General features: G+C 47.1%; 1 protein-coding gene and 1 long non-coding RNA gene across 54 annotated transcripts in view; one reads left to right on the plus strand and one right to left on the minus strand.

The window, feature by feature from the left end:
* Window positions 1-2,469: 2,469 nt before the first annotated feature.
* Window positions 2,470-14,071, minus strand: LOC120097931 (serine/arginine repetitive matrix protein 3-like). 2 transcript variants are annotated; one of them, XR_015641417.1, is made up of 3 exons: window positions 13,955-14,071; window positions 6,949-7,118; window positions 2,470-4,859 (listed from the first exon to the last, which is right to left on the minus strand). It is a non-coding gene; the product is annotated as a serine/arginine repetitive matrix protein 3-like (long non-coding RNA). The 2 variants fall into 2 exon arrangements; XR_015641418.1 differs by lacking the exon at window positions 13,955-14,071 and adding an exon at window positions 7,921-8,087.
* Window positions 14,072-14,080: 9 nt separating this feature from the next.
* Window positions 14,081-27,171, plus strand: part of Agtpbp1 (ATP/GTP binding carboxypeptidase 1) — a 117,831-nt gene continuing 104,740 nt past the window's right edge. For 15 of the 52 annotated variants that reach the window (XR_015640653.1, XR_015640654.1, XR_015640655.1 and 12 more), the window contains exons 1-2: window positions 14,144-14,223; window positions 26,891-26,982. The gene's annotated coding sequence lies outside the window, so the exon portion shown is untranslated. 52 annotated transcript variants of the gene reach the window in all.

The following is a 27,171-nucleotide window of genomic DNA, read 5'->3' on the forward strand; positions in this document are numbered from 1 at the left end:
GAAGTGTACATATACCAGCAGTGAACTTTACCTGGAGGTAGAGTGGGAGAGCCTGGTTCTAGAGGTACCAGGTGGCCGACACATTGACCCGGGCAGCTGCAGAGCGTGACGTCTTTTCCTGTCAGCACCACTGTACACCACAGGTGTCCTTGTTACCAAAGCTGTAGCCTACCAGACGTTATCTGGAGACAGTGCCAAAATGGATGCCTCTGAGTCTTCACTTGTATAGACGGTGTCAACATCGCTTTAGAGTTCTAACTTATGCAGATGTTTTGTTCTAGGACAGTCTTACTGTGCTGCCTGGCCAAGAGTCCAGGTTCACGAGACCCTTCTGCCCTCGCTCCCCAAGTAATTGCACTGTAGGTAGATGCCACTATGTCTAGTCAAAATGTTTGTTTTTTAGGAAGATTCTAAATGTATATTTTTTTATTTCTTATACTTTGAGTTTTTATTTTTATAAACATGGTTTCCAGACACTGACAAAGAATATTCTAGGTTTGTGTGGTCCTGGTTCTTGTTGCTGTTGCCCTAGTTGCTTGTGTTTGGTCCAGGCTGCATCTGTGCTGATTATACTTCCTACCTCCGAGCTCTTCTTCCCTGCCTCATGAAGAATGATTTTTGCAAGAAAGAGAAGAGCAGCCAGGTATGGTGGCACATGTCTTCAATCCTAGCACTGCAGAGGCAGAGGCAGAGGCAGAGGCAGAGGCAGAGGCAGAGGCAGAGGCAGAGGCAGAGGCAGAGGCAGAGGCAGAGGCAGAGGCCAGAGGCCAGAGGCAGAGGCAGAGGCAGAGGCAGAGGCAGAGGCAGAGGCAGAGGCGCAGAGAGGCAGAGAGGCAGAGGCAGAGGCAGAGGCAGAGGCAGAGGCAGAGGCAGAGGCAGAGGCAGAGGCAGAGGCAGAGGCAGAGGCGCAGAGAGGCAGAGAGGCAGAGGCAGAGGCGCAGAGAGGCAGAGAGGCAGAGGCAGAGGCGCAGAGAGGCAGAGAGGCAGAGAGGCAGAGGCAGAGGCAGAGGCAGAGAGGCAGAGAGGCAGAGGCAGAGGCAGAGAGGCAGAGAGGCAGAGGCAGAGAGGCCGAGGCAGAGGCAGAGAGAGAGAGGCAGAGAGGCAGAGAGGCAGAGAGGCAGAGGCAGAGAGAGGCAGAGAGGCAGAGAGGCAGAGGCAGAGGCAGAGGCAGAGGCAGAGAGGCAGAGGCAGAGAGAGAGAGAGGCAGAGAGGCAGAGGCAGAGAGAGGCAGAGAGGCAGAGGCAGAGACAGAGGCAGAGGCAGATAGATCTGAGCTTGAGGCCACCTGGCTTACAGAGTGAGTTCCAGGTGGGCCAGAGATACACAGAAACCCTGTCTGTAATACCAAGAGGAGAAAAAGAAAAGAACATCCACTCATCTATGGTGAGTTACACCGTAGGACCATACCTGTCAGTCTACTTATACTCTTCTTTGTATATGTTGATTGTATGAACATACAGTGTATTGTTCATACGCACCTCACTTTGTCTTCCTTCCACTCCGATGATTCCCTCTCTTCCAATTAGTCCCCTTTCTACCTCTACTCTGTGTGTGTGTGCCTGTGCATGTGTGCGTGCATGTGTGTGCATGTTTCAATAAGATTGCCTACAGGAGCATGAGTAAGGCATCGTTTACAGGAGCGTGGGCGCCTTACCAGTGGTCACTGTCCCTGCCCCAGCTATAGCTCCCCCCATCTCCATGACAGGATGCTAGCAGTTCCACCCTTGTGTGTAAGTCATGTGCAGGAAATCATAGCTGGTGCACATTCAAGGGTACAATGGCCATGTCATGTCTGGAAGACAGAGTTCCACAACACTCCACCGTGACCTCCAGCTAATATTCATTCTCTCCTCCCTTCTTTTATGATGTTCCCTGAACCTTGGGGGTGCAGACACCCCATTTATGGATGAGCAATCAGTAGTCAGTTGTTCTCGTCCTGCTGACACATTCAGACTGAGTATTCTCATCAGGCTGACACATTCGGACTGGGTCTCTGCACTTATCGGTACCCAGAAGCTTCTCTGACCAAAGCTGATGGCGCTATAAATAACCAGAATGATTTACAAGTCAATGTGAGAGATACACTATGTGCACTTAGCATAATAGCAGTGACAGCTCCCCTACCAGGACCTATGATGTCCCATGGCTCTGGACCAGGCTTACAGTACCAGATGTGACTGTCTAGTGAGGACTGAGCCTAAAATTCAGCCAGAGTCATTGGTTATTCCCATCACAGAGGGGACACTGTTGCACCAGTGTACATATCATGCCTTTTTGGTCAGTAGCGTGGTATGCCGGGACCATAGCTGAGGGACACTGCTGATGACAATTCTTCCCCAGTGACCTCTGTTCACTCTGGCTTGCACTTTGAGCGTGGACATCAGGGCCAGTTTTCTTCTGTTCTAACACGAAGAAACAAGACGGATGCATGTCTTACTTTTGTTTTTCTGATGAAATATAACCATAGAATTCTTTTTTAAAAAAAGGGTTTATTTAGATTATGTATTTAAGTATACTGTCAATCTCTTCAGACACACCAAAAGAGGGCATGACATCCCATTACAGATGATTGTGAGCCACCAGGGACTTGAACTCAGGACCCCTGGAAGAGGAGTCAGTACTCTTAACCACTGAGCCATCTCTCCAGACCCAACCATATAATTCTAATTCTAACTCCTCATTTGATCTTATTGAATCTTACTCAACACAGATGTAAGTTTTCTAGCTTAAAAAAAAAGTAAGAAAAAAAGAAAAGAAAAAAGAAAAATGTATGGTAGTAAAGAGATGGTTCAGTAGTTCAGAGCATTCTCTTCTCTTGCAGAGGAATTCAGCTCAGTTCTTAACACGTACATGGTTAAAAACACCTATAATTCTATTCTAGGAGATCTGATGCCCTCTTCTGCAGGTACCATGCACCCATGTGGTATGTACACACACACACACACACACACACACACACACACACACACACACACACACATACACACAGCATTTCTGTACATCATACACATAAAAATAAGCATTTTTCAACGTGTGAATAGAGACACTGAAGGGCGAATGCAGGGCAGGAATAGAGCTGGGTAGGTAGTGTAGGGCAGAGTGTCCCACTGAGTGCTACTGAGCATGCTCAGGATAGGCTCCTGTGCACCAGTGAGGGATGACTCAAAATAACCTGGTGAGCACCAAGGGCGCCCAGCCGGGCTGGAGACTGTGGGAGCCTTTTCCCTCCAAGCCTTTCCTAATTGAATTAGACCCTTCCTGCCAGCAAAGGAGCTTAGGAAGGGCTGACTGGAAGGATCAATCTGCACAGTTATAATTCGGCTCTTCAGCTATTTTGGGATGCTTGGCTGAGCTCAGATTTCTCTTCCCCTCAACTGTGATCCTCTCCTCTCCTTCAACCCATTCAGGGAAGTGAATGGAAGTTCCCGGAGGAAAGCCATGCCTCCCGCTCAACCTACAAGGCTGGTTAAAGGCTTGGAATTTCAGTGACTGTGGAGAGGTTGAAAGGTTGCAGGGTCAGAGGCACATTACAGTTTACCTTGGACTGGGTTTAGCCTTATTAGCGATTCCTCTCCCACCTCTGTGTCTATCTGATCTAACATCCCTGTGACTCAGGTAAATCCCTTCTCCATCTGTCGTCTGTCTGTCTGCGGTCTGTCTTTCCCTTCCTCCACCCCTCTTTTTAAGGCAGGGTCTCCCCTTGTAGCTCTGGCTGCCCTAGAATTCTGTATATAGGTGAAGCTGGCCTGGAATTCACAGAGATCCTCCTGCCTCTGCACCCTAAGTGCTGGGTTTAAAGGTGTGCACCTCTAGGCACAGGTTTCTGAAACCTGTTTAGCTTAGTAGACCCTAGCTTCCACCAAATCCAAAGTGAAGGGCGTCATTAGACAGCATGTGAGGCCTACATCTGCCATTCCCCGCTTCACTCTAACCATCTCCAAACGTTTCTACCAGCACGTGTGAAAAGTGTCCTCATCTGTGGTGTGTGTTCTGTTTCCATAAAAGCTTCATGGAATCTCCCTCACTGGAACATAGAATTTGGGATACTCTAAATGGGTTCCCGAACCTGTCTGTCCCTCAGTCTGCCAGTCTGTCTGTCCATCTGTCTGTCTTTTTTTATTGTACTGACAGTGACAGCTTATCCTATTACAGACTGATCGGGACTACCCACTACCTGCTGTTTCACAGAGAAAAGGTCTCAGGACCAGGCTGAGTCACCTCCATGCTGTCCTCAGAAACCTCAGTTCTTGCCTCAAACCCAACAGACCGTCATGCACATTCATGAGAAGAGTGACCCTTTCATTTCAGGAATCACGAATGTGCTAGAGTGTAGGAGGGAGACTAGGGGTAGAGACATATAGAAAGCCTTATAACAAATTCGCATATAAAACACTTGGTCAAGAGAAAGGCTAAGCCCCCTGCACGGCCAGCCAGCGCCAGCCAGTGCTGCAGGTGCAGAGGGTTCCAGTGTCTGAAAGGCGTCTTTGGCTCATTATACCTTATACCGCCAGACCTCTTCACTGCCCTGGGTGACGACTCACCGTGCAAATGAGATGTAACCACATGGAAACTGTATCTAGAATTACACGTGACAGTAGAAAGCACGCAAGGAACATCTTGTGCTATGAGCATGAGCCCCGAAGCCCGTGCCTTAGACATGAAAGACCCCATTCATTCTCCCCACGGCAGGGCTGAATGACTCTAGGTCTCCATTGGTTCTGGTCCACTTCCTCTGCCTTGAAAGTGTATCAACCTTCTGTTTCTGCTGAAACTATGTCTCTACTCTCTTCTTTGGAGACGCAGTACCTGGGGCCCTTTCAGAGGTGTCCTCCAAATCCTGCCGTCAGATGGCTCTGATCCTAGGCACAAAAGAAACGTCACAGACTTAAAATCTGTCTTCTGCTGTCTCTCCTCTGTTCCTGTGGCCTTTGATTTACTCAAGTCCAGAGTGTTCCTGTGGCATTTATCCAAGCTCCGAGCTATTCTGTGTGAGTCAACTCTTTTGTGACCTATTTCCTTTTCATTAACTTTATTACAAAATTGTATTTCTAGCCAAGACATATCTCCTATAGCTTAAAGACTCAACACCCATAAATTCATGTGACCAGTTGTAAGTTAGCTCAAATGAGGGGCTTCCAGGCTGAGAATTTTAGGTGTCTGGCTGTGTTTGCTGCAATGCAGATGTCTTTTAATAATACATTTTAGAAATTATTTTATGTAGACTGATGTTTTGTCTGTATGTAAGAACACCACATGTGTGCAGTACCTATAGAGGCCAGCAGGGGGCATAAGATTTCCACTAGAAATGTAGTACCAAATGACTACTAAGTCATCTTTCCAGACCCCAACTGATGGATTTAAAAAAAAAATGCTTCACTTTATGATTTGTTTGTCTTGTTACTATAAAAAGATAATGAAATTGTTACCATATTTGCAACATGCCTCTGTGTTGCTGGAAGGTGAAGGGTGTGTGTGTGTGTGTGTGTGTGTACATCATCCACTATTTTTGCACATGCAAAATATGAAAGATGCTCTTGAATCCTCTACGTGCAAAAATATATCCCTGTCTCTACACAGGCTGGCAAGTCTTTCTCTATAAATGTGCGTTATGTGCATAATTTCTCTGGTAAGATGCAATTGCTTTCTTTGTCTGAAGAGAGACCTGCCTTGAAAATGACCTCCACCACTCTTCTTGCTCTGAGGACTAAATCTCTTTTCACTTTCCTTATCCCCTCGTTGTGCTTATCAGCTTTGCACTCAGCAGAGAGCTTTGCACTCAGACCTATTGCCTTAAGTTTTAATCCAACAGCTGACGCTAGCCTAGCCTAGGAGACAGACAGACAGACAGACATGCTCTATAGTGCCCATCCCTCTGTATTAGACAGTAATTGTCTGCTGATGCTAGCATAGCCTAGGAGACAGACAGACAGACAGACAGACAGACAGACAGACAGACAGGCTCTACAGTACTCATCCTCTGTATTAGACTGTAACTGGTCTTGTCTGGTCTGGGTACTTTATTGTGGGAAGTAGAACTGGTCATCTGAGTCTAATTCCTCCAGGACCACTTGACACAGCATTATTCACAAACTCCGTGTGGCTTCCAAGAACGCTGACTCGCCACGGGAGAAAGGTGGTAAGTGACGAGCTCACCACCGCTCACAGGAATGTCTGCATCGGGTCCCTGCTGTCAGAAAGTGCTGGACTTCTGGGCTGTGGCCGCTCTAAGCATAGCCAGGGACAGCTAGCTCATCTGTTTCAGAGGACCAGTCGGGAGGTGCTGAAGACCCATGGTTATTGTGGCTTCAGGAAAACTCTACAAGGGTGACCTAGGTGTGTCATCAAGGCAGGTACAGAGTGCTACTATTCAGAAGATGTTTGTAGTGACCTGCTGAAGTACTTTCTGCAGAGAAAGTTACCCCAGCCCCTAACAGTGTCACTAACTGGTGAAAGACTGCAACTTACGAGTCTCTGGAAGACATCCCAGATCCGATCTATAATACCCGTAATATAATAATATAATATATTATTACTCGTGTACGAGAATCCAGGAGCAGCACCATGAAAAAGATGGTGGGGCAAGTGGGCGGCTTCTGTGCTTCCTGGGGCTACAGTGTCTTACACTTCCCCACGTTCAGCAAGTCAGCGAGTGACCCTTTGAACCCTATCCTTTGAGGGTTTTGTGCTCTTGGATGGACCCTTCATTTTTCCTTACATTGACCACTGATGACCAACTCCACCTGCAGTCCCACTCAGCTCTCCGTGTGTGAGGGTGGAAATGTTCCAACCCTTTGTCTCGTTGGTCCTGCGACAACCAGGCTTCCTTTAAAGGGTATCCAGGAGCCCCAGTCACGTGCCATATCATTAGCACACAAAAAGACACAGCGTCTGAGAGACCGGAAAAGTTAGGAACTCTGTAGGGAAAACCAAAAGGAGCAACAATCTTACCGCGAGCGACATCATATGTTCTTGAATGCATTTCTTGTAGAGAGTCAGTGTGTAAATGAGTCATTCTGAATTCCAAACAACGTCCCAGGAGTTGTGGAAGTATTTTACCGGTGTTCAGAAGTTAAGGCAGTGGAACTTGCTGTTGGCCCGGAGTTTCAGGAACCACAAGTCTAGAGTTGTTTGGGGAAGAGAAGATTCTCACAGAAGGACATTTTAGACAATACCTGGTTATTTTAGAGACCAGTGCGTTTAAATACACTGTCTGAGAAAGAGAAACAGCCGTCTTAGAAGCCGGTGCATACAGTTGCTGTAGCTGCTCATGAGTAGACAGCAGCGCTTGGGATGGGGGCAGTTCTGTGGCCCCTGGAGGATGACAGTGAAGGGAAACCCTCCCAGCAGTGCACAGTGAAGGCATGTTTGTCTAGTGTTAGAGGTGGCCAGAAGGACGGCTCAAAGCCACTCCACTCACGGTTACAAATTGTTTGGCCTGAAGGGTCAGAGGCATGGAGGGAGTAAGACAGTCTGTGGCCGGGACGTTAGGGAAGGCGGGTGTGGGTGGATGGGTTTCTCTCGAGTGGATACCGATAGCCACACTGCACAGAAAAGTCATGGGAGGGCTCCCACTGCAGGGAGGCAGGTACTGGCCAGCTTGGTCACCATAGAGATCAGCAGTCTCTTTGTCTAGCCAGGACCATGCAAGTCTCACTGTTCCTGTCCACACAAAATGTGGCTTCCGTGGTCAAGACGGGAGGCATGCATGAATTCAATAATTCGGATCTGCGGTTACTAAGGCTCACTTTGTTCAGTGCAGCTGCCGAGACCCTAATCTATCTGCATGGGCAGCTTCGGCCACACTTGTCTATACTGCACACAGTGGCCCTGGCCAGCTCCCCTTCAGGCGGTTTCGCAGTGAAGTGTCTCCAGTGAAATGTCCTCTATCCTCACTATCCACAGCGTTCCCCAGCACCCCACCCAGCAGATTCCCAGCAAGCTCTGAAGACAGGTTTCCGACATATTTCCCCAGCAACCGCTATGGCAAGGTATTTGCCGTTCAGGGAGCTACAGCTGTGCCCTGTCCAAGCTCTGACTCAGGCCTGGTGACTGATACAGCAGCTTTGGATCAAATAAGCTCTCTGGGTGACCTGAGTAATCACCGAGCTGAAATATCCCGCTGTCACGAGGAAAATCAACATAGGGTTGGACTCTCAGAGGATGGGCATGTCCTTGAAAGGAAATTTGGCTGCGTCTGTAGATGATGTGGTGAAGTGTTTCTCTAGCATGCAGGGAGATCTGGGTTTGCTGGCCAGCACCACGTGAGCATGGGACTTTACACCTGCAGTTCCAGCATTCAGAGGGGGCGGAGGGCAAGAGGACTGGAAATCTGAGGTCAACCTTGGCTACTTAGTCTGCATCCTCTCTGAGGCTACAGAGGACCCTGTTTTAATATCAAACCAAAGCAAACCTTTGACAATTGGCCTCATTAAAATTCTGAAGCTGACTATGCCAATTTAAAATGCCCTTTCTTCAGGATTTGAAAAATCTAATTCTCTGCATAGGTTGTGATGTAAGATTGTGCCAGAAGAGGCCACTGAGTAGATGGAACTTTCCAGTGTCTGTCTTAGGGCAGTTTGGCCTTTTGCTGCCTTGATGATGTGTCTGTCTTAAAGCCACAAGCAGGATGTACATTTGCAAATGCTTCATGATTTATCTTTTTGCTTTTGCATATACTATACTTGTTAATCCACTCAACCTCTGTCAACGTTATCGGTGGTACATTAAACAATGAATTTGGGGTTGGGATTTGGCTCAGTGGTAGAGCACTTGCCTAGCAAGCACAAGGCCCTGGGTTCGGTCCCCAGCTCCGAAAAAAAAGAAAAGAAAAAAAATGATTTTTCTTGTTTAAATACTGTATGCATTTTGCAGAAAACATAATAAACATTGAGAATAAAGATGTTTTAAATGATGTATAATGATATTAAGTGACATCTATTGCTAAAACTTCTAATGCACATTCTTCCAAGTCTTTAACAGATTAAGACAGATTTTTACAAATATAGCATAATGATAACTTCATTTATATAACAAAATATCGTGACTATGTACTTATACTATCTGTAAGTTGGATGTGCAAATACAGAGGTCACAGGTTACACTCATACCTTTGCATGTTTCTTTTGGGTGGGGAGGGGAGCTGGTTTAAAGCTCTCTTTGAAGACCAGACTGACCCTGAACTCAGTGAGGTCTTCCAGCCTCTGTCCCTTGACTACCGAGATGGAAGGAGTGAGCCACCACACCCAGTTTATGTTCTTGATTCTTCTGATTACAACTGTCTTGTAGGCCTTCTAGCTGCTTTGCTGTCTCAGAAATTACGTTGCTTTCCATCTCAGTCCTTCCCTCTGTGGTAGACTGGATAAGAACACTTGCAGTGGCCTTATAGGCCCTCCCAAAGGCAGCAGACAGGCAAGTCTAGTGCTTACCTCTGTGTCCTTGGATGAAGCCAGGCTAGACCACCCAGTGTGGAATTTGTCTCCCCCTAAAAACCTGTAAGACCTAGAACCTCTTGTTCTGTTTTCCCCTTCAGACCCTTACGCTGCTGTGCGTGGTTGCTCTCTCCTTGTAAAGCTCACTCTGGAGGGTAATCTTGTGTAAGCTCCTTTCTGTGAACTGCACAGGAAGAGAGGGGTGGCCATGGTGCTGCAACCATCAATCCCAGGTCACAGGTATACCTCTGTACGTTAGTTCAAGGCCAGCCTGGTCTAACGAGTGAGTTCTAGGTCAGAATGGGCTACTCACTGAGACCCTGTCTCAAAACAACAAAAGGAATGGAAAGACACTATAGGGGCAGCAGATGGGCAAGTACAGAGGTCGAAGGTCACTCATCTCGGTGAACATAAAGAGGAGAGTCTAGAACTCATGGACCTTGTCACAGATCTCATAAAGAGAATCTAGAACTTGTGAACCTTGATGGTCATGTAATTTGGAGGAAAATCCTCTGCAGTTTTTGTTTTCAATTTAATTTACTTTTTATGGTTACATGCACAGTAACTTTACACAGTAAAGAAATACAGAGTGAAAAGAGTGATAGCATTTACCCATTCTGACCCTAGCAAATTGTAGACAATACATTGGTATTTTTCTTAGAAAGTAAAATAGTACACTCCACAGATTTCTAATACACATATATTTCAATAGTGTTGGGTTCTCTAAATACTTTCTATATGCAAGTACACTGTAGCTGCTCATACACACCAAAAGAAGGCATCAGATCCCATTACAGATGGTTGTGAGCCACCATGTGGTTGCTGGGAATTGAACTCAGGACCTCTGGAAGAGCAGTCAGTGCTCTTATCCGCTGAGCCATCTCTCCAGCCCTCTAAACACTTTTTATAGCATGATACAGCCACCCGGCCCAGCACCTTTCCCACAGGGCACATGAGGAAATCAGAGGACAGCTTGCTTTGACTCTCTCCTCCCATCACATGGGTGGAAAAGACTGGATTTAGATCCCCAAGCTTAGTGTTCAGTGCCCTTACCACTGAGTAAGCTGGCACCTGAAAGAAAGAATTCTTTTTTTTTTTAAAGATTTATTTATTATATTTATTATATAGAAGTACACTGTAGCTGTCTTCAGATACCAGAAGAGGGCATCAGATCTCATTACAGATGGTTATGAGCCACCATGTGGTTGCTGGGATTTGAACTCAGGACCTCTGGAAGAGCAGTCAATGCTCTTAACCACTGAGCCATCTCTCCAGCCCCCGAAAGAATTCTTATAATGATCTCAGTCCCAGTTATATCCTCGGACCCAAAGTATGCAAGTTTAAGATATGAGTTGTTGCCAGGTGATGGGGGCCCGTGCCTTTAATCCCAGCAATCAGGAGACAGATAGAGGTGCATCTCTGTGAGTTTAAGACCAGCCTGGTGTACAGAACTAGTTCTAGAACAGCCAGGGAGATACACACACACACACACACACACACACACACACATATACACACATATACATACATATACATATAGACATATTTATACATACATCATAAACTTATACACACATATACAAATATACATACATATACATATACATATAGACATATTTATACATACATCAAACTTATACACATACACACATATACACATATACATGTATATATACACATACATTCATACACACAACATATATATATAATATATACACATATACATACATATACATAGACATATAGACATATTTATACATACATCATAAACTTTTACACACATATACATATACATAGACATATAGACATATTTATACATACACCATAAACTTTTACACACACACATACACATATACATACATATACATGGCATATAGACATATTTGTACATACATCAAACTTATACACATACACACATATACACATATACATATATACACATACATTCATACACATATACATATATATACACATACATTCATACACATATACATATATATATATATAAAACAAGTTTTCTGGCTCTGAATACCATGCCATCCATTTGCAGCTACCAGATGAAAACCATAGTACAACCTTTTGCAACTAAATCTATTCTACTGTGTGACGCACAGGGTTATTTCTTCTATTTCCCAGCTTGGCCGCATTCATTTAGGTTCAGCTCAAGTTATCCATCCTGAATTTTTGCTCCATGGCCTATGTGTAGTAAACTCCTCAGACTGACACAGGGCCGCTGTTAGATATTTTGTCCAGTGTAATGATTTGCTTTATTTCCCCAAGGATCTCCAGATGATTGCCTCTGACCCATATAGGTGTTCAGGAAATGGTTGATTGCTGAATATGATGAAGAAATAGAACAATCTTGCAACTCTGGAGGCCCCACCAGGTTTCGGAAATGCCAGGACCGAATTGCTCTCTCAACATTTACGCTTCACGTAGAAATTATACTTTTGGAGAGGCCCATGGTGGTTCTAGATCTTTCAACTGCAGTTTCATTATTAAATTTGCCGCTTTTTGTAATCCTTGTTATTAAAGGTTTCGAGGTAAAGAAGTCAAGAGAGATGGAGCCACGCCTTACAGCATTAAAGCTGAAATAGGTGAAGTTGTATGGGGAACCCATGAGTGCCTGACTGTTCTGAGGTGTGCCAGTTAAGTGATTATTGTCATAGATTTAGACTGACTTACATTTGATGATTCTCTTCTACAAGTTATTATTTCTTTGTGGTGGTTGGTATTGAACTAGGGTTTCGGCCATGCAAAGCATGTACCCTACCTCTGAGCCATGCCTCCCTCTGGTTATTTATATTTAATTTACATGTTACCTTAGAGTTTATGTCACACAAGAGGATTTCCCCCTTTCTAAGTTTATGTGGTCTTTGAGAGAATTAGAGCACAAGTCACAGATGATAGAGTTGATAGAGGAAACACATTAGCCACATGTGAATGAGGTTTCAATCATTTCAACTCTACTGTTCTCAGTTAGACCTTGGGGAAAAGGGAAAGAGAGGAGCAGAAGATTGGGATGAGCCTTCAGAAGAGCTGCTCTGGGAGAAGATGTCTAAGACCTTGGCAATGGAGGGAGATCCTGGGGGATCCTTGCTCCTTACAATGTGCCGAGGGTTATGAAAAGAGCTGGAGCAGTGTGGTGGTCAGAAGCAGCCAGCTAATTCCTGAACGCTCAAACTTTCTGTCAAGCCCGCCTGCTTCCATGCCTTTAAGTTGTAGTTGTTGAGGCCGGAACTCCCGTGGGTATGAAAAGGGGCAGGGTCCCATAGTTCACCAGGTGAGAATGTGTTTCTGGTAATAGTCAAATGAGCCATTCATTTGCAAATTATGTGACACCGTGGCTTATCTGGCTGTATGGGCAATTCTTCTGAGCCTTTGTTCTGACCATTAGCAGTACTCTGCTAAAGAGGAATTCAAACTATATGTCATTCTAGATTGCAACTCGATTTAGAAACGTTCTTTGAATAATGTCCCAAGAATTTTGAAATATTAAATATCCTTAGATGATCATGTTTTCAGATTGACAAGTTTGTGGTGGAGAGGGGTTTAAAGATACTTTAAATACTGGAATCTATCATTATGTGCATATGTGTTATTCGTATGGGGAAAACCAATAACGTTTATAAAATGGCAGTCTCTTGTTCCTCCTAGTAAAGACATCTGCCAAGAGCAAGTTGCATGAAGCACTGTTTCACACCTTGAATACATTCTGAATTACCTTCACAAACCTGCTAACTTTTGCTTGAACAAAGCGTAAGAACAAAATAAAAACCTCACAGGGCTCAGTTTAGCCCCCTATCCTACTATGATAATTTTACATCCCTTTCCAACCATCATAAACAGGAAGCATGGTCAATGTTCTTAAAAAGGCAAGTGATGGGGTTGGGGATTTAGCTCAGTGGTTAGAGCGCTTGCCTAGGAAGCGCAAGGCCCTGGGTTCGGTCCCCAACTCCAAAAAAAAGAACCAAAAAAAAAAGGCAAGTGATGTCTTTATTAACATTGTGTCTCGGAGTGTTTAAAAACAGTCAAAACACAAACATGCTCCCTATGATTTCCTCCACTTGTCTTGGCCTTTAGCAAGCAACTTTGCAGCAAGGTTTTCGATATTACATATCGGAAACACTGTTTCGAAATGAATGGGCATGGCATTTTGTTAGCAGATATCTCATTTACCTCGATAAATGGGCCATGTGCCACAGCCTTCCCAGCCAGTACTGGGTCAAGTTGGGGTCTGGAAGGACTAGCCTTACCGTGTCCCCAGGGTTTGATGGGATCTGGAGAGCTAAGAAAACCCTACCCCAGCCTTGGCTGCGCCTCTGGCTGGGAAGGAAAAAGAAGGCGATTTGAGGAACATGTCCATCCGCTAGCGGGCAAGCACGTTTACACTGGCCCGCGGCCTATAAGCAACCAAAGCCAAGGGTGCGCACTGCCGGTTGCCCACGCCGGAGTCCTTTCCCGGCCGCGCCCCTGCCCCGCCCTGCCCCGCCCTGCTCCGCTCCGCCCCGCCTCCAGGCACTCACCCGCCCTCGCGCACGCGCAGTTTGTTTTCCCTCCACGCGTGCCACCCCCGCCGGCGGGCACGCACCCGGGACACGCGCCCCGCGCCCTCCCTCACGTCCCGCCCTTTCCCTGGAAGCGCCCTTACCCTCCCCCACGCGCACGCGCCCTGCGGGCGCACGCAAGCCGGCGGTCCGAGCCCTGAGTTGGGCGGGGCTCCGCGCTGACGTTGCCTGGGATGCGGGCAGGTTCCGCAGCCGTCTTCGCCGCCTCCGCCTCTCCTGCCACCCGGGTTTGTATGAAAACGGCGGGCCGCGGGCGGCGGACGGCGGGCGGCGGGCGGCGGGCGGCGAGGGACCGCCGTGCGCTCCGGGAGCCGCGGGCGCGGAGGCCGAGCGCAGCGCCCAAGCCGAGCCGGTGAGCGTCCCCGCCGCCCGCGCGTCCCGCTCGCCGGCTCCCGGCGGCGCCTCAGCTTTACCTGGCGGGGGCGAGGCGCGCTCCCAGGCCGGGAGGCGGGCAGTCGAGCGAGCCAGGGCCGTAGCCGCCCCGTGCGCTCCCCGCCGCGCTCTGCTGTCCGCCACTCCCCGGCCTCCGCCCTGCGGCGCCCCGGGACCCTTTGATCGGCTGCTCACTGACAGTTTAGCGCCTTGGACGGCAGTTTCAACACCTCCCCGGGTGGTCAGGGTGGACGTTGACGGTGTACGCTGGTCCGCAGAGGATGCAGGGCTCGCACGGTGTGTGAGGTAACGACGGCGATCCCGCTGGCTTGGCAGGTTGTCTGTGGCGAGCCTCTCCAGGTGTTCCGATGGTAACGGTGCCCATCAGTGCCAGGCAGTTTGTAGTCCTCAGAGACGAATGGCCCTCCCGAGCGCTCGCTCTCCCTTAGCCAGCTTCTGAATTGTTCTCACAGTTCTCCCTCGCTTCCCCGAGATAGGAAGTTATTTTTGTAATTGTGTTTTGGAAATGTTTCTGGTTTCGTTGGCGGAGCAGAAATGATTTATTTAAGGCACTTTGAATGGTACGGATTTTAAAACATAGGCCAAATGTCAAAACCAAAGTCCTGGAGATCTGTAATCAGATCCCTCTAACGGGCCGGCTGCACTTGGCCATTCCTTAGTCCCCTAGGTTCCCGTTCTCCTGAGTCACATTCTACATTGAATTTACACCTTCATTTTGAATGGCCGTAGAGTTTTGCCTTGAATTGATGGATCAGTGTTTAAAATTGCGATCTCTGTTGAACTTTGAAACAGGCACCATATGTGTTTGACCAACATGACAAAATGTCGAATACATTAATGTAATTTAACCTTTTGTGGTCTTTTTAATTTCTTAAGATTTATTTAATCCGTGCATGAGTGTATTTTATATGTGTATGCATGTGTATGTGGTCAGATAGAATGTGTCAGATTCACTGGAACGGGACTTACTCATGGTTGTGAGCCACCATGTGGATGCTTAGAATCAGACAGACCCACCCAGGTTCTCCGGGAAGAACAGCCCTTAACCATTGAGCCATCTCTCTGGGCCCGTGGTAGCATTTTTTTTTTTTTTTTAAATAAAGCTTTCCCAATCTATTTGGATCAAGGTACCACGTATTTCTTTTACGTGTGTGTGTGTGTGTGTGTGTGTGTGTGTGTGTGTGTTTATGTCTCTGTGTGTGTAGGTCAGAGCCCTTGTGAGTTTTGGTTCTCTTTTCGACCTTGTGGGTGCAGGGGATGGAAGGATAGTGGTCATGGTGACGAGCCCCTTGCAGAACCATCTTGCAAACCCCCCTCCCCCACTTGAAGCATTCTCTTTAGGAAAGTCTGGCTGCATTGCTGTGTAGCGATTTACCCTGCATTAGAGGACATAAAAGCTGCAGGGCGTGAACTATTTTGTGTGGTGTCCTACCGTTTGGATTTTGCCTTTTTAGCTTCCTCCACAGCAGTCACCTTCAGAGTCTGTCCCTGCTTGTCGGCCTTCAGCACTGAGTTCAAATAGTAGAAGCCAGCAGTCAGTCGCTGGCCCTTGCTCACTCCTTAGGCTCTTACCTTCAGCAGCGGTGTAAACACAGAGAGGGCTGAGGGTGGGTGCTGTGTGTTAAACCTTCTGTCACTGTAAGCCACAGTGCTTGGCTACTGTGGTGCAGTGGCTGAGGAGTTGGGGCACAGCCAGAGTGACTGCACTTGTGTCTTGGCTTGCTGTGGGCAAGTTGTTTATTCTCTGGATTCAGTTCTGTCCTCCCAAAACTGGAGAAGCTGGCGTCTGCGCTCTCAGGGTGATCTCACAGAGTAAGTCAACACTGTGTGGGTCACGTCCACAGAGCCTGCCTCACAGGCTGTGCTCGGTAGGCTTTGCTCTTGGTGCTTGGTTTCCCTCAGTGGAATGGCCGAAGGGAAGCTGCAGACTGTTTGAGCAGCCTTAGCTTAGCACAGATTAATTCCCTATGATCCATTTCTTCTTTGAAGCAGAGAGAGCGCAGCCTCACTATTGTCATGGAAACATGTACGTTTTAAATAGAACAGGTACCCCCTGAGCTGTCCTGGGATGTTGCTGGAGAACTGAATATCCTTCCTTGCCTGTCCTCTTTGACAGAACCTTGGCTCATCCCCTCCTATTGGTGGCGGCTGGGACTTTACTCACCTATCTTCCAGGTTCTTATTGACTGTTTCTCTGTCACATGTTGCTGTGGGAGTTAGAATCAAAATACAAAGTAACTTTTATCGACACATTATTTTGTCTTTATTATTTATTTATTTTTTTGTTCCCTCCTCCCGTTTTTTATTTTTAAAAGATTTTTTATTTTGTAGGCATTGGTGTTTTGACTGCATGTATGTCTGTGGGGGCGTCAGAAACCCTGGAACTTGAGATACAGACAGTTGTGGGTGCTGGGAATTGAACTCAGGTCCTCTGAAGAGCAGCCAGTGCTCTTAACCGCTGAGCCACCTCTCTAGCCCGTTTTGTCTTTATTGATGTTACGTAAAATGATGTTTTGATTGACACTGTGCTCATTTTCAGCTTTTATGTAATTCTCCTAAGAAAATAGGTTCTTCCCAATTAATAATTTCATAGTCTTATTCTTGGTTTGCAGGGACTTGATACAACTAACAAGTCTATTACCTGATGTTCTTGGACCCAAAGGTGTTTTAGGTCTTGGAATATTTTCATATGTCTAATGAGATATGTTGAAGATTGTACCCAATCTGAACAAAGAACTGACATTTATATTTCATGTGTACGTAGGTAGAATGTGATTTTATGAGAGTTTTTAATGTGCCTACATTTGGGCTGCAGAATTTGAAGTGAGGCCAACCATGGCTTTGCGTCTGGGGCGTCATGTTAGTGTCCAGAAGGTTTGGGATATTGGGATTTTATATTAGAGTTGCACAGCCAATATTAAAAGTCTGTTCTTAAATCAGATATTAAAAGACTTGATCTCTGGCCTCTCTACATCCTTAGAAATCATTGAAGTACTTTATCTATAAAGTATGGAATAGCCATACTTAATTTGTTACAATTAAATATTTTCTGTTAATTTGCTTATAAGCACATTACCTATCCATATAAACAACATATTTTTAAGTGGAAACCAAGGCAGACCACCGTAGGACCTAGTGAGAAGGGTGATAGTGCTTCACCTTTTTCTAAGTGTCCCATGCCTGTTTTCAACTCTCCTCTCCTTCCCTCCCTCTCTCCCTCAGCCCTGCCCCTGACTCCCTGCCTTGTGGCTCTCTAATGTCAGAGGGTACAGACAGTTAGGCTATTTCTGCTACTGCATTCAGTCTGTGGCAGTATGTTGCTATGGTCGAAGTGCATGCATGGAGGAGGCCCAGCCAGGTACAGCTCATGGCTGCGAGGGGAGGGAGCAATGGTGGCTGCCTTTGTCTAGTATGTCGTCAGGCTCAACCCGTGCCCTTTCTGCCTTGTTTGTTCGTCTTGAGACAGAGTTTCTCTGGGTGGCCTTGGCTGTCCTGGAACTCACGGGGATCCCCCTGCCTCTGTCTCCTGAGTACTGGGATTGCAGGTCTTCACCACCACCACCCAGTGTGGCGCCTTCTTAAAGGTTAGTTGCAGCATGGAACCTGGAAATCCTACCTGATGACCTTCTTTCATACTCACTCATACTTAGCACGTCGTGTGAACTCGGGATGGGTAACGTGTGTGTCTAATCTCAGCAGAATTTACTGCTCAGGTACTAAGCGTTGGTCCAATGAGTTGGGCACATTTTTTCAAATGGTGGTGTATTTCTTTGTGCTGCACCAGAGAAAGTCATGTTTCTGGGTCCTGGGACTAGAGATTAAAGCCAGGGCTAGCTGGAGCTCTTTTGTAATTTTTGATTTGGGACAGTTTCATTACATTGCTTGCTAGGGTTACAGGCCAGTCCCACCAAGACACTTGTTAACACCGTGATTGTGTGAGAAATCAGTGGAAGTTGTGTGGGTAGAGGTCTGATGGCGGATATGAGTTTTACAAAGTTCTCATTAAAAAAAAAAAAAGGTATTGTCTGTGTGTGTGCGCGTGCGTGCTGTGGTTTGCATGTGGAGGTCAGAGGTCAGAGACTGACAGTTCTCGCCTTCCCCCGTGTGGGTCCTGGCACCTGACCCCAGGGTGTCAGGCTTGGCTGCAAGTGCTTTTACCTGCTGAGCCGTGGCCGGTTCAAGGCAGGTGGGTAGTATCCATGATGCTGAAGGCACACACTGATAGCTGATGGCCGTCTCAACGCAGAGTAGTTCAGATTAGAGCTGAGCGCTTGGCTTGGCCTCTTTTTCATGAAACACCATTTGGATGGCAGTGTGTGTCTTTCTCAGCAAAGGTCTTCACAGACATGAACGCAGTAAGCCTACCTTCACTTGGAGTAAACAAATGACACTCTATCTGTGACTTGCTAACACTTGAGCTTTCAAGCAAAAATCAGAACTCTGGGAAGATGGTTCAGCAGGTAGAGGCATTTGCTGCTCCAGCCCGGAGACCCAGGGCCCTGCAGAAGTGGAAGGAGAGAGAAAGAGCGGGTTAGTTGAGTCACACGGTCCCTGTTTTCTGTGCCAAGCGCCCGTTGGACTGCTTGCAAAGCAGCCACACACTCAGATTCCTGCTGGCGAGGCGGAAGGGTCCAGTCTCTCCTCTCTGTCACCTGTCATTGTCACGGCCTCCCCTCCTCTCTATTACAGCCATTTGAGTGCTTGCAAAGTGCCGACTGAAGTTTACAATAGATTTGGCGTAGCAGAGATGACAGCATTCTAAAGTGTAGTTAGTGTTGTAGTTAAAGTGTTGACTAGGCTGACCTAAGACCACGGCCAGCAGGAGCAGGCCCTCCCCTTGGCTATACATGTTAGTGTTACCCCCGATTTTCCTGTAGCTTCATCTGACTCTGAGGGCACTCTGCCACGTGCTGTCCCCGACAGTCGCAGGTTTATAAAAAGGAAATGGGAAGGGTCCATGGTAGAGGAAGGGTGCTTGCTCCTCGGTGTACAGAGGGCTCACCATGGCTGTTAACTAGTTGAAGGACTTGTTGGGATGTACAGAAGTGGTTGGAAAGCGAGAAGTAGAGATTAATTCTGAAGAACACATGAGCACAGCACAGTATCTCCCTCCATGTCCACAGCAGCTTCTCCACCCCCTGGGGAGAACAGTGTATGCTAGCACAGGCAGGGCTGGTGGCTAGAGCTGGTTAGAGTGTCACCTGCTGGGGTCCACACCTCAGCGTCCGTCCGTCCGTCCGTCCGTCCGTCCATTCGGCAGATGCTGCTGGTGGTAGGTGACGAGTAGAGGCATCTGCTTGTGCTCTTGGGGAAACTGTATATATCACAGGAGCCTTGATGAAGCCTGTTGACACCACATGAACATCCTGGAGGTAGCCGGTCAAGCCTTTCTCCTGCAGTGCCTTTCTAGTGGCCTCTACCAGCAAAGCTTAGACTCACACCAGCTGGTTAAGGGAAAATCGTCCAGGGCACCATTTCCACAGAGCTGACCAAAAGGATGAATTTGGAAGTCAAGGGCATGAGTCACTGTGTGGCATAGGCATTAGAGGGCTGCAATATTGCGTGGACATCAGAAGAGATTCTCGATTGAATTCATCCTTTAAGCATTGCATCTCCTTATTGTGAACGCATGTGTGTTCCTGTGTGCATGAGCATGTATGGTGCATGCCCCAGCATGCATGGAGATCAGAGGACAAATGTCTGAACTCTGGTTCTCCCCTTCTTGTAGGACCTGGGGTTTGAGCTCAGGTTGTCAGGCTTGACAAAGAGCAACTTTATGCATTGAGCCATACTGCTGGCCCTACTAAGATTTACTTCAGGGAGCAGCTTCCAAACACTGGCCTGGGACTGGGTGAAGGGAGGGAGGGAAGAGCTGCTTCTGACTAAGGAGCCTCCAGCCTGGGGTGGGGAGAGGTCGCCTCAAGCATCATCCTAGAGCCACATTACGGTTTTAAAATCAGGAGGCCGCTGCTGGTGTGCACTCACTGTGTGACTCTCACCAGGCCTGCTGTGGTCTGTGCCAGCTTTGCCTGTCTTCAGGGATGGCCCCAGCCCTTTGAAGTCTGGACCTGCGGGGAGCATGAGGTGTGGTGCAAGACTGTCTCTCTCCACACATTCGTGTATGTGTAAAATAGATAAACTGGCACTCAAATGGATGGCTTTCTTCTGTAGTTCTCACTCATATCATCACATTGTTCTTCCTCCTCCTCCACCTCCTTTCCCCAGGCTGTCCCCTCTGCTGGTCTCATTTCTTCTCCCAGTCTTCCTTCTGCCCCTGCCACATGAACGTAATACCTTCATTACCCCAGGCCTGTTTAGCCTTCTTTACTCTTTTTTTTTTTTTTTTTTCCCGGAGCTGGGGACCGAACCCAGGGCCTTGCGCTTCCTAGGCAAGCGCTCTACCACTGAGCTAAATCCCCAACCCCCCCCCCCCCTTTTTTTTTTTTTTGGTTCTTTTTTTCGGAGCTTGGGACCCAACCCAGGGCCTTGCGTTCCTAGGTAAGCGCTCTACCACTGAGCTAAATCCCCAGCCCCCATCCTTTTTTTTTTAAGATTTATTTATTTGTATTATATGACTACACTGCCACTGTCTTCAGACACACCAGAAGAGGGCATCCAATCCCATTACAGATGGTTGTGAGCCACCATGTGGTTGCTGAGATTTGAGCTCAGGACCTCTGGAACAGCAGTCAGTGCTCCTAACCTCGGAGCCATCTCTCCAGCCCTCATTTACTCTTTTGTGACCCTCACTCTGCTGTCTTTAGTAATAGCTTCTAATTCTAACACAGGCGTGAAGTGACAGTGTGGTGTGCAGTGTCCGAGTGAGTGATTTAAATACTTGTAATCAATCAATAAATCAAATTCTATATCTGTAGAAATTTTAATTTATGCTATTGGTTAATTTTTAAACTAGGTTATTTTTGGCTACGGAGTAGTGTCACACACATGTGCACACACACATATTAGCTTAAAGTGTCTGTTGAATTATATGTTTGAATATATGTCATGGAGGGGAATTGTAGGTATAAATATAACTTAATTTAAAAATCAGAAGAAGACCTGGTTGGACAGGTCTCATATAGGACAAGCTTCATAGGTGTTGAGGTAATCATTTGGGATAGAACCAGAACTACAGATTACTCACAACCAGGGTGGCTGTCCTTATGCACTGGAGACTGGCAGGTGTGGGTGGGGCAGTGTGGAGATTGGAAACTTGGGGCATCACGGACGTACAGTGGGGTAGTCACTGTGGGCGAAATGCTGGGGACTGGTGTGGGCGGTAGAGGCCGACTCGCTTAGTGCGTGCTTTGTCACACTCCTGCCGTGATCTCCGAGACATGGCTCTTCAGCTTTTGTGCCCACAGTGGCCTGCTGAGTCCTCCGCAGACCGTATCCCCAAAAGTGCCACATTAGCCAGCGTATTTGTAAATTACAGATGTTAGAAGTTAGTACCAGGGCCATAATAAATAACTAAACAAGAGGCAGGAAGCACCACCGTTCCCATTTACTTAGCACAGTCTTACAACGCTCTCCCTCTGTTTGAAATGCTCCGGACCAATGCCTTTTCAAATTTTGGAAGTTTTGTTTTATTTTCTTTTTCTTTTTTTCCGGAGCTGGGGACTGAACCCAGGGCCTTATGCTTGCTAGGCAAGCGCTCTACCGCTGAGCTAAATCCCCAACCCATTTACAAGCTTTTTAATTAACAAAACAAAAAGGATCTTTCAGAGAAACCTCTTTAGATTCCAGATTGAGAAATCCTGGGGGAAGATCTTGAGACCTTTGGTTATCCTGTTGCACATAAAATGTGTTTGCAGTTTGTTGATGGAGTCCGTCAGCATTTGCCTGACTTTCTATCTGAATCTGGCCCAAGTTAGGTGAATTGGTCATTAGCCGCGAGCATGCGTGCTGTACCTGCACACACACGCGCGCGCACACACACACACGCACGCACACACGCGCACACACACACACACACACACACACACACACACACACACACACCCTGGCAGATCTTGAGCATGCGTGCTGTACCTGCACACACACGCGCGCGCACACACACACACGCACGCACACACGCGCACACACACACACACACACACACACACACACACACACACACCCTGGCAGATCTTGAGCATGCGTGCTGTACCTGCACACACACGCGCGCACACACACACACACACACACACACACACACACACTGGCAGATCTTGAGCATGCGTGCTGTACCTGCACACACACACACACACACACACACACACGCACGCACGCACGCACGCACGCACGCACTCGCGCGCACGCACGCGAGCACGCGCGTGCGCTTGTTTTGATATGCCTTGACTGGCTCAAAGGCTGGGCAGTTCTAGTCCTCCCCATGGTTAGCATGTTTTTCCTTCTGTTCTTCCTGGCTCAAATCTATGTTTTATCTTTGCTGCCCTGTTGCCTTCTGGGCAGCCTCTCCCACAGGGCCACTGTCCACATACGTTTTGGATGAGTTTTCTCCTGCAGCTCTAAATCTGATCCTTCTCCTTAGAGTCATGGTGATTCTCCTCCTTCCTTTCTTTCTCCCTCCTCCACCCCTCCAACCCGCCCCCCCACCCAACACAGCCACCAATCATTGGCTCTTTATTGATCAATCAAAAATCAACTGGGGGCAGGGACTTTCATGTTTGGACTGTGGATTCCTGATTTTGGAGGCTGAATTAATTCAAAGCATTAGAACCAGCGCCTAACAGTTAGGCATGTATACACAGTATGCTTACACATGAGAACATGCATGTTTACATGAATGCATACCACACACACACGTAAAAAAGAATTCAGTGCTTACTTTGAGATTTCATCTCTCTCCAGACAAATAGCTATCGTCAAGAAAAGAGACACCAGGCTGGGAAGTTGGCTCAGTGGGTAGAGAAGCTTTCTGCCAAGCCTGAAAGTCTGAGCTTGATCCCTAGAATGCGTGGTCAAAGTTGTCTTCTGCCGTTCACGCACTTGCTGTGGCATACTCCTCCTTCAATAAATAAGTAAACTTTTAGTTTTTAAAAAGGCGATTTTTATTTTTATGTGTACAGCTGTTGAGCCTGCATGTGTATCTGTGTACCATGCACATGCAAGACCATGCAGGAGAGCCTCCCAAAGCCAGAGAGGGCAGCATGAGCACAGGAACTGGAGTTACAGTTGGCTACGACTTCATTCTGGTTCTCTTGAAGAGCAACAGCTCTGCTGACTGCTGAGCCAGCTCTCGAGCTCCAGGGAATGACTGTTAAAAAAGAAAATAGACAAGAAATACTGGTGAGGATGTGTGGAAAGACACACATTCGCTGCTGGTGAGAGTGAAAACTAGTCCCCCCATTATGGAAATAAAGAGACATTTTCTCATTATTAAAAATGAACTGTTGTATGACCAAGATGTTCCTCTCCTGGGAACAAGCACTGAGACACCCACACGTCCTTGTTCATTGATCTGTTAGCCACAGTAGCAGGACAGTGGGGTGCCCACTAGCAGATGAATAGATAGTGAATGTTTATTATCAAATATTATTCAGCTGTGAAAAATAAAAATGAAATTCAAAGGAAATGGATGGATCTAGAAAATATTTAAACATTTCTTAATATGTAAGGGTCCGAAGTTCACTGAAGGAAGCCCCCAGACTCAGTACGCAAAAACAGAGTATTTATTCTGCAGAAACACGTAGCATGCTAGGGTTACCACGGTTTGTTCAGAATGGCAACACCTGAAGAGACACTGGAGCTCATTTTATAACAGTACAGCTTAATTGCTTCTGAGACAACAACAGGCTTCTAAGTGGTTACAAAAACCATTATCAGCATCGATGGTCATAAAGAAGGTGTACTCCACAGGACCAGAGGTGCAAAGCCAGGAGATAAGGTACTGACTAGGTTATCCATACAAAACACAAGGAGGACTCAGTTTTAAACCTTCCACGACCCTGTGAGCTAGTAGTATATGCGTGTAGGCATTCTCTGTTATAACTTCTTATTCAATATGTGACTGAATTTATGTGAGCAAACTTGCAGTGAGCTTTTTGCTGAGTGAACACACACCTCAGAGTTTTACACCGAGAACAAAGGGCAGACATAAGGCTGCTCTCTCTAGCCTCCGCGGTGTCACTTTGAGGTGTTTACCAAGGCTGCAGCTTTCCATCCTCAGTCAGGAAGGTCAGCCGCAGAGTACCTTAGTGAGTGACTTGTGGTCTAACTCCTGGGTGGAGATAAAATGGGGTATGAAAAGTAAAGCTCTCAAATTTTATGTGTATGAGTTTTTGCCTGCAAATATGTCTGCGTACCATGTGTGTGCCTGGCACTTGTGGAAGTCAGAAGAGGGTGTTGGATCCTTGACCTGGAGTATAGATAATTGTGTGCTGAGAACTCAGTCTTCAGCAAGAGCAAGTTGTCTTAGCTACTGAGCCATTTCTTTAGTCCCATATCTGCAATGTATCGTGAAAATCCAACTCAGAAGGGCAAAGATAGCATGTCCTTTTACATATAGAAATGCTAGCTTTGTGTGTGTGTGTGTGTGTGTGTGTGTGTGTGTGTGTGCGCGCGCGTGCTAGCATAAGCCATGAAACTAGAAAGGAGATGCCAGGTGAGTGCTGAGGAGATGAGGGAGACGGGCACTAAGACACACGAGGGTAGACAGAGGCTATGGAAGGTACAAGGGGTGTGCTCAGGTTGCTGGGGAGAAAGGACAGGGAAGAGAGTCAACAAAACCAAAGTTTGTTTGAAAATGCCAGAATGAAACCTAATGCTGTGCATGCTAATTGGAAAGTTTTAAGGGGTTGGGGATTTAGCTCAGTGGTAGAGCGCTTGCCTAGGAAGCGCAAGGCCCTGGGTTCGGTCCCCAGCTCCGAACAAAAGAACCAAAAAAAAAAAAGTTTTAAAATAAAAATAAATAGTTATTCCATTTGGGTCTCTGTAGCAAACTCCCATAAACTGGGTAGCTTTTAACTGGCATTCATTTTTGCTCATAGTTTGGAGGCTGGGAAATTCACAAGGCATTGACAGTGTCTATAGTTGGTGAATGGACAAGCTACCCAGTTTATATGTTTAAATTATATATACTCTATATCTTAAAATATGTAATTAAATATAAGTAAGCGTATTAATTATATATTTAAATGTATATTAAGAATCCTAACTACTGTACTCGAGGGCTTTACTCTCATGACAGTTTGTTTCAGAAGGCTGTTTCCCCATTGCTGTCACGTTGGTGGTTAAGAGGTTACTTTGAGTTCTGGAGCTAACACCACCACTCAGGCCATAGCAGCATGCAGTTTGCTGGGAGTGTGTTGGGGTGGGGCGGGTGGGCCGGACCTCACTACGTAACGTAGGTTGGTCTTGAACTCAGAGTACTCGTCCTACTTCAGCCTTCCCAGTGCTGAGTGTACAAGTGTAAGCCAACAGGCTTGGCCTAGCCCTTGTTTACTGTTGAGAGTCAGTCTGCCTTACAGGGCAGAGAGTGTTCTAAAAACAGCAGGCAAGCACTCCGTGTGTCCTCAGGTCTAGGTGACTGGTGATATTAAATAGGACCCTTGAGATGGGCTCCACTGAAAAACAAGATCCGAGCAGACAGCTGTGATCTGTGTGCTGGGAGGAACAGTTTAAGCAAGGGTACCAAGGTAGGACTGCACCTGGTGTGCAGCGGGGAAGCCAGGCAGCTCTCAGCCAACGTCCCTGCAGTGAGCGGAGTTGTGTAGGGAAGAAGCAAGGAAGGGAATGGCTGGGGATAGTCCTTAGGCACTCTGGCATGAAAACTTCTGTAGGGCTTTGAGCCCAGTGATGGCAGGTTCTTAGGCGGTCGCCCATTCCCCTCCAGGGCTTTGGAAGTGTCCCTTTAGGGTGTGGTAGTGAGAATAAACTGCAGCTGGAGTGTAGAGAGGAGACTAGTGGTGGCGGGACATGGGATGACTGGAGTTTGGATGTGCACACAGTATTACTATTTTTTGCTAACATGTTCTCTACAGTATATACGGGTCAGTGGACAGCTGAAGTAAGGGCTCCCCTTACCATGTGGACCCTGGATGGTAGACTCAGGTTATCAGGAGCGGTTGTGGATGCCTTTGTGTATTGAGCCATCTTCTGTGCCCTCTGTAGAATTACCTTACCTTTCCTATAAGTTGGATATGGGAAAAGGGAAAGGAGAGAGGAAGGGCGATGCCAAAGTTCAGGGCGGAGCAGGTGGACAAGAGTCGGGTAGTTTACAGCAGGCAAAGGTGGGAATGAAGGTTGGTGTTCTGTTGCCTGATCCTAATGCCACGTGAGATGTTTAGCTCTGAAGCTAGGTTACGTTACCAAGTCTAGGTTGGAGGAGGGCAGAAACACCCAAGTCCCGTGCTTCCAGTAAAGGCTAGGCAGAAGACCAGAGTGTGGTAGAGTGCTTCGGTGAGGGCCATATCCTGTGTCATGAGCCGTGAGGGACAAGCTGACTGACTGGGAATTACTAGTTGTGTTTAGTGGTAATGACAAGACCTGTGTTGGTAGGTGTGGCAAAGGAGTGGGATTGCAGAAAGCATCATGGAATCGTTCTACCCAAGACAGAAGTAACAAGACGTTATGGCGGTGAGAAGAAAAGGGTGAGTAGGTCATGCTCACGATGGCCCTGGCCGGTGAGCATCCTCCTGTAGCGTACTCCCTGTGGCTCGCCGTGGCTGTGAGAGTCACTGTGGAGTCATTGGTCCCCAGGGCCCTGGACTCTTCTAGGCAGGTTACCCAGGCTCTTTACCCTCTGCTTTCTTTCCTGCCACCCTGGGAGTAAACGTGAC

The sequence above is a fragment of the Rattus norvegicus genome, chromosome 17 (genome assembly GCF_021556685.1).
Source record: "Rattus norvegicus strain SHRSP/BbbUtx chromosome 17, alternate assembly SHRSP_T2T, whole genome shotgun sequence".
NCBI classification, from domain to species: Eukaryota; Metazoa; Chordata; class Mammalia; order Rodentia; family Muridae; genus Rattus; species Rattus norvegicus.